Source organism: Rhyacophila brunnea, unplaced genomic scaffold, assembly GCF_057557595.1.
Source record: "Rhyacophila brunnea isolate RB1 unplaced genomic scaffold, BYU_Rbru_1.0 scaffold_22, whole genome shotgun sequence".
NCBI lineage: Eukaryota > Metazoa > Arthropoda > Insecta > Trichoptera > Rhyacophilidae > Rhyacophila > Rhyacophila brunnea.
The window spans coordinates 20,939,272-20,947,560 of NW_028232882.1; positions in this window are offsets into that span (position 1 = coordinate 20,939,272).

Here is an 8,289-nt window from a genome sequence, read left to right on the forward strand (position 1 = left end):
CAAAATATTAGCACTTATTGTAACAATTACACGAAGTTGGTTTTTATTGTTGCAATAAGTGCTTTATTTTAACAGCAGTAAGAGAGGTGCTGTTAAAATATAGCACTTATTGCAACAATAAAAACCAACTTCGTGTAATTGTTACAATAAGTGCTAATATTTTGATACAAACCTACCCTAAGTTTGATAATATTTATCACTTTATCACTTTAGCGGTCGATAGGTATAGAATAGATCCACAGATGTATACCCAGAGAAAACATAATAATTAGAAAAAAAATACTAACCTCGACGGGATTTGAACTCGTATAACCATTGGTGTCGCCGGTCGTGCCAATCTGTGCATTAACCAATTATGCTACGAGACTCTTATCTAAGAAATATAATTTAAACTAGTAGGTTATACTTGTAATACGTGGCTGGGACACGTATTCCGGATGCCGCCAAAGAGTGCGGCACTTCGTACCCTTGTGGCACAGCCTCAAGGGTTCCGTCACCGTGGCCGGGCCTCCCTTACCCTGCAATGGTGCTACAATAGCGACCTACGTGCTGCAGGTCTGACATGGCGGGAGGCGCAAGAGTTGGCGATGGACCGAGGGAAGTGGCGTCAACTTGTGCTTGGCCTATGCCCCAATGTTGGGACGTGACAGGGTGGAAGAAGAAGAAAAAGGTTATACATGAAATGCTTATTAAATTGCGTTATTTATTAAGTATCGGTTTTTGTGTATGAAATCAAGGAAAATTAATTACCTACCTTAATTACTAACCGACGTCCTGCTCTCGACAATATTTAAGTTATAACGTCTACAGGTTTACAAGTTTTTTTAAATGTAACATTCCAAAATTTGGAATTGGAATGTTACTTGCGTTATTTACATTTGGAATGATGTTACATTCTCAAAATTTTGTAAATTATTCATTTGAATAAAAGAAATAGTTTATGAAATACTGAAAAGTTTGAGAATGACGAAAAGCTACTATGGTAATAAATAACAGTATAAAATTATTTCCGTGTCTAGAAGATTGTACGTATGCAGTTGGTCGTATCACAGTTCACCGTGCATTGAGACAAATTATAAAACACTTTTAAAGTATGCAATCAAACCACCGGAAAATAAAAGAAAGGTAAAAAATGGATTGGTAGGTGTGTAAGTAATTCAAGACACTGTGTTGCACTTAGGACGACTAAGAATGCCGAGCCCTTTTATTTTACGTTTTTATTAGCTCGTATTCTTGTTTGTCCGGTGGATATTTGTCCAGTACAAATCTTGCAATCCATTTTTAACTAACTTCCCGACTAGCTAGACATTTGAGACTTTTAGAATATATCAGAACACGATGCCAACGCAATCTTTTAATACTTTTAGCCATCTTTAAGCAGAATTGAATTCATTTTCAGTTAATTCTGTTTTGTATGGAAAGTTATTTCAGAAAAATCCGTAAAAAGTAAAAGACTATTATTGGTTGCTAAGGGAAGGGGGTGGTTCTAGCAACTAAATTATTAATATATACGTGCGTTACTCTGGAAATCAAAATGAAATGTCAAAATGACATTTCAGTATTCTATATTTGTTTGTTTGTTTGTTTGTTTTTTATTTACTTCAAGCACAAGTTCGCGCCACTTCCCTCGGTCCATCGCCAACTCCTGCGCCTCCCGCCATGTCAGACCTGCAGCACGTAGGTCACTTTTGTAGCACCGCTGCAGGGTGAGGGAGGGCCGGCCACGGCGACGGAACCCTTGAGGCTGTGCCACAAGGGTACGAAGTGCCGCACTCTTTGGCGGCATCCGGAATACGTGTCCCAGCCACGAAAATCGTCTCTTCATGATAAATTCAATCTGCGAAGGCTGTTGTGTATGGACCTAATAGGTTGAGCAAATAGCTGACATCCATTTCTCGTAAAAACAAAATCTGTTAATACAAACGTCCACTCTGTATGATCATAAAAAAGGATTGGACATGGTCGAAAGAAGAAGAAGAGGTACTGTTCGGTTATACGGAATACAGCGAAAAACGCATTTTGAAAATAGCCGATAAACTGGATTATTTGTTAGTTTGGGTTAGTTTAGGTTAGGTTAGGTTGGGTTAGGTTAGGTTTGGTTAAGTTAACCTAACAAATAATCCGGCTATTTTCAAAATGCGTTTTCCGCTGTATTCCGTATAACCGAACAGTACCGAAGATGATAACTCAGCTGATGATATTGATGTATTAAACAACTTTGGTAACTCTACCAAACACCATGTTCTCGGGCTTACAATTCGCATATCTGATCGGAGGATCCTGCGAGGTGGTCTGTGGCCACTGCCAGCAGTCTGATGAATATTCACAACATGCCACTAATGGCCAATCGCCACTTCTGCTTGCCTGTTCTGTTGATCCAATCAAAAGCGCCTATACGGTTCACACCGTTTCATCGAGATATTGAGGAAAGCTTTCAGCGTAGGTAATATTACACAAAGGGATCGTATCATTTTAAAATAAAGCTTAGACAGCTTTAGCTTTGAATACGAACGAGCTTTAATAGTTTCAAGTACAACCTTTTATTAAAACATTTCTTGAAATGTATTATTTATACACAGTTATACTAAATACCTTGTAAATAATAATAATAAGTATTGTAAATAAATAATACTAGTGCAGTGGTTCTTAACCTTGTTGGAGGTACTGACCCCCACCAGTTTCATATGCGCATTCACCGAACCCTTCTTAATTGGAAAAATAAAATATGATTTTTTTCAAATTCAAAACATATGTATATATTGTACTGGCGCACAAAATGAACTGTGCATCAACATCACTGTGTTCAAAGAACAAAACCATTAAAACATGATTTTCACACAAAAAACATAATAATGCATATTTACTGCAAATCAGTGTGACTTCTGCTGTTGCCTGGTGTCGTCGGATGTGTGTCTTGACCTTCGCCGAACCCCTGAGACTGACTCACCGAACCCCTGGGGTTCGATAGAACCCAGGTTAAGAACCACTGTACTAGTGTAATATAAAAAAAATTAAGATTTAAGAAAATCATCTGTTGGGTTATTCTATTTATTTCTATTTCCAATTGACAAAATTAGATACATACATAATTTGAAAACATCTCATGCATACACAAACTAGAAAAAATCATTTTGAAGAAAAACATTTTCAAGATAAAAAGAACATTTTATATACATCGTTTTTAAATTTTCTGTTGAATCATATAAACTTGACTTGACTAGCTTAAACGATCAAAAAAAATTGTACTTGATAGAAATAATACTGAAATGTCATTTTGACATGTCATATTGATTTCCATAGTAACGCACGTATATATTAATAATTTAGTTGCTAAGACCCCAGACCACCTAGCAACCAATAATGGTGTCGGAATAACTTTTCATACAAAACAGAATTAATTGAAAATGAATTCAATTCTACTTAAAGATGGCTAAAAGTATTAAAAAACGCATTGGCATCGTGTTTTGATGTATTCTAAAAGTTTCAAATGTCTAGCTAGTCGGGAAGATAGTTAAAAATCGATTGAAAGATTTGTACCGGACAAAGAACCACCGGACAAATAAGAATACGAGCTAAGAAAACGTTGTAAAATACGACACCCGACGCGAGTTGAACCTGTATCTGCTTGATTCGCGCTAGTATGCTTTTCCAATTAGGCTACGAACATCTTTATAAATTACGACAATTTAAACTAATAGTTGTTACAATGCTTATCATAGACTTACTGCCAAAAGTTGGTAAGTCTCGAAATCATGTTATGGACTAATTGCAATTTGAAAGTTAGATATGAAGCGCCTAGTTTCAAAAGTGCCTAAAACGGTTTTTGAAAATTTTTGAGTTAGATACGAGGATTGAACTTTAAAAAACGCCAAAATTCGTCAATACATAATATTATGATCAAAAATTAAGGTAAATTTCAAAACCCGCTAAAATGGTTGAGTGTACTTTTCAAATACTCTTTAGAATGTAACGAATTAAAAAATAAATACATAAAGTTCACAGATTTAATAGATATGATTTTTTTCTCATTTCTCTCAAAGCTACCTAAAATCGTTTTTCTCATTTTTCTCAGATCAACCTAAATTCGGTTTAGGGGCTTTTGAAACTAAGCGCTTCATATGCCCTTTCAGGTAAAATGCAAATTTCTCTGTGATTTATGTGTTCTGACCTTGAATTTTTATTCAAGCACAGATACTTATTTATATATAGACACATACTTCGTAGTTAACTCTAAATACTTAAATTATCGGCAACAGCCTCACGGTTAGTTTTTGAGTTCCAAGAATAATTTTAGTGAAATTCCATGTCGATTCAAATAGCCTTTTCAATATCATTTCATTTGATTCGTATGTCTCGGGTTGAAAATAGTCGATGGTGTGCTCTTGTTTTGTTAGAATCTTTTTAAAATTTATTACCCACGCCTTGGCGTACAATTTGTACATTGGTGTAGTAATAATTGTATAGGTAATCGTATCACGCGTGACACTACTGAGATATGCTTAGGAATATACTGTTTCATTACTCATTTATTGCTATTCAATTTTACAGTTTTTAATATTAATACAATATTAAAAGTTATAGACGATTTTGTCAATATGTCATTAAGGCTATACCTCAGTTGAGACATGGTCTAAAAATATCGTGGCTAGGCGATGCGCGGATTCTGCAAATGACGCGTACTGAACGAAATATAATTTGGCATATAAATCCAACATGCGTCCATTTAATGTTCTGTTTATTGTTCTATTAGTAACAGCGCTCAAAATGGAAAAGTTTACGAACCGGAGCGCTCGAAAATTTTCTGAGGATTTTAACATGGTTATCAAATTTATAAAGATAACTGTGCTAGATTTTTTGTTATATGCCATATCTAGCTCAGACTGTCAAATTATTTTGTCCACGAGACGGAGCGATAGCTTTACAGATTTCACGAACCGGAACGGCGCTCCGGTGCGTTCCGGTCCATTTCGAGCCCTGATTAGTAACAACAATAATATATTCATTGAAATGTTTTCTTTTTCAAGTAAATAACGTTTTTTAGTCATCTTTAGACGATTTAAGAATTAATACCCCCGTCGCCATCACGAAACAAATTAACGTGCTCACAGGTCGACGTTCGCTCTCCGATTGTCAGCGAGTCCAAAATTTCGTCGCACCTATAGTTGAAAATTATTTTCCGTTTCGTACCGTCTTAATTAATATTTTGTATTTTTTAGTACAAAATATCAGTAGCATAAAATACCCCACTGTAGTCCAGTGCGTAATGTACTTATCTTTCACCCGGGGCTTCCGGGTTCGACCCGGTGAGGTCACAATATATTATGGATGCGATGCTCAGAAAGCCTGATTATTTGTGATTGTTTCACTTCTATAACTTAATATACTACTGTTTCATTACACTACTATCATTGGGACTCTTGGGCTGTTGTAGTGTTATAAAGAATATAATTATATTATGTTACAAGTATATACCTACATGTTTGACAGAAGTGAATGATTATAACATGTGAAAAGAATAACAATACAATCTTCGAATGTGACCAATGTGAATAATAAATATACGCAGTTTACATATATTATATACCAATATAATAACGCAATTATCTTATTCCAAAATTTTAGAATAAACATTATGTTCAGTTTATTTTTATATATACACACTAATAAACTGAACATAAATAAATGCAATGTGTGGTTTAAATTATATTTATACATACACATGTTATTTACAATTACAGACCAATAATTTCTTAGTAATAAGTGTTGCCAGTTATTTGAATCCCGTATCTGGTAAATTCATGGATTGCTTTTAAATGTGTACGTAGACATAATAGATAGGTTAAATTTTAGTGCCCTGGGATTTCTGAAAAATGTATTTTCGCCACTTTTCCAGCATATCAATGCTTATTTATTATAGTACCTATAATATGTTTCAAAAACTTACATATCCAAAACAAAAATATGTTTAATATTTATTTAACTCCCAAGTTTTGTTTAAAATCGTACATCATACATCATACATCAGTTTTACGAAGAAGATTGAAAACTACCCCTTTTTATGATTTTTTTTTCAAGAAAAAAGTTTGCTGGAAAAGGTCTCAGTTTTGATTTTAAACGGAGTTTCTTAGTGAATATCTTGAGATTCGACAAGAACTCAAGAAATCAATTTCGAATTCCAGACAAAAAAATATTCTTGAATTCAAGATTTCTCGAGATTCAAAAAAAGTCGGGAAAATATATGCTCTACGTCCAGAACGTGAAATGATTCTCACTTTTGATACTAGTTTTTAATGTCGAAAAGTGAGAATCTGTACCTCGCTTAGAAAAATCTAAAAATATTTTATAGCTAGAAGACTAACTCCCTACAGTGTTCTACTATTATTCCAAAAATAGTAACGTATAATTAAAAAAATAAGTACTATTAGTAGAATTATTCTACACGTCTGTTATTATAATGCTTATGAGTTAGTGAGCTTTGCCTGATTATTGCCACTTTGCCACCAAGCTGCTCCACTTTAGTTAAAAGTCTAGTATCAAACTCATTTGAAACAACTTAATAACTTGATACTCGGTAACTAGCAACACTGGGTACCCAATAATTACATCTCCCATTCGGCCGTCGGCTATTATCAATGATAAACTCACTCCCATATATTTGACCATCGACAAGGAATTTAAAAAAAATGTATCACTCTGTTGATACTCGGAATATTTTGAAATATTTATAGTGAGTGCTGAACATTTTTGAAGTTATTTTTTTTTACGGTCGTTAAACGGACAAAATTTACCAGTAGGTTGAATACCGGTGACTAAAGTGACAAAAATCGTGGTAAATGTGCCGTAGAGGTGGCCATGATATTTTACAACTTTCTTTTTAGACCAAACCGAACCAAATCTAACATAACCTTACCTAATCTAACCTACCCGAACCTAATATTATAATCTTAGTTTGTGAAAATGGTGCATCAAAATGTATGGAAATTTCAAATTTTCAATTAACGATTATTGGATCGAAAAACCTATCTATGCGCAGACAGAAATAGGTATTTATTATAATTGTCTACATGGAATAGACTGTTTTCGTAAACATAAAAAAAAACAATATAAAAGCTCATGGCCACCTCTACGGCATAATTACCAAAAGCGTAATTTTTGATACGTAAAAGCAAAATATTGTATCCGGTATGCGAGAAGGTGTTTTATTCGATTTTAATCAACGAGATGTCAATGTCAAATAAGTTTTATTACAAATGTCTTCGTTCTTTACCTCCTTAAAATTTCTGTGTGTCAGATACATTGTCACTTTGTCTCTTCGGTCCTTGTCGGCTTACAGGAAGCTTGCGGAAAACAACAAATAGCTAATATACTGGATTATTCGTTAGGTTAGGTTAGGTTAAGTTTTCATTCTTGAATTCATGAATTTTGCCAAAATCGGTTATGAATATTTGCGTGGTTACCGCCTGGCTTCCTGTAAAGCGACTTGTACCGTCTCCTCTTCTTCTTGGCCATTCTTTCATGACTGACAATCATGACCACCCTGACATTTAGTCATCTTTTGATTGACCAAGACTCCACCCCACCTCTCTCGATCCTTCCTCAAGGAAGAGTAAATGCTGCCCCTAGTAAGCCCATTTACTTGCTCGCTTGAAAAATTGCTTATCCAAAAATCTACAGAATTCGTCTCAGACATATTGTCGAGAGCCGTTCGTTTATATGGAGTCTCTGCATGATTCGCCATGTACTCTGTCCAAAATATTCATAGAATTTGGCGCCAACTCAACATTTCGTAGGCATCAATCGTCTTCTACTTTACCCTCAGCATCTACGACTCGACATAAAAACAAAAATATGTAGAACACTAATGTTTGCACAAGCATTTTTTTCGTGGTATTATCATACCTACATACGGTGTAACTTAAAACCAAACTAATCGAAGGAAACTTTAAAATAAAAAAATACGTATTTTATATTTATGTGTTTTTATAAAAATTAAAAATTTATCTTTTCATCCGATACTTTAAAAAGTTTAACTTGTGCCTGATAATTTGGAAAGTATTTCAATTGCATGACTTATTAGATAATTTTGTCGTGGTTAGTTAAGACGCAGATCGCTAAATTGGTAGAGCATCGTAATATATTCTTTTGTTTCCACCGCGTGTACTTCTTCCTTCTATCCTCGACGTTTCGGGCTCGTTGCAGAGGCCATTATCAAGAGATATGTGTTATGATGAAGTGTAGTGTAGTTGTATGAATGCAAACGTTGCTCTAAGAATGCCAATAGGGATCCGA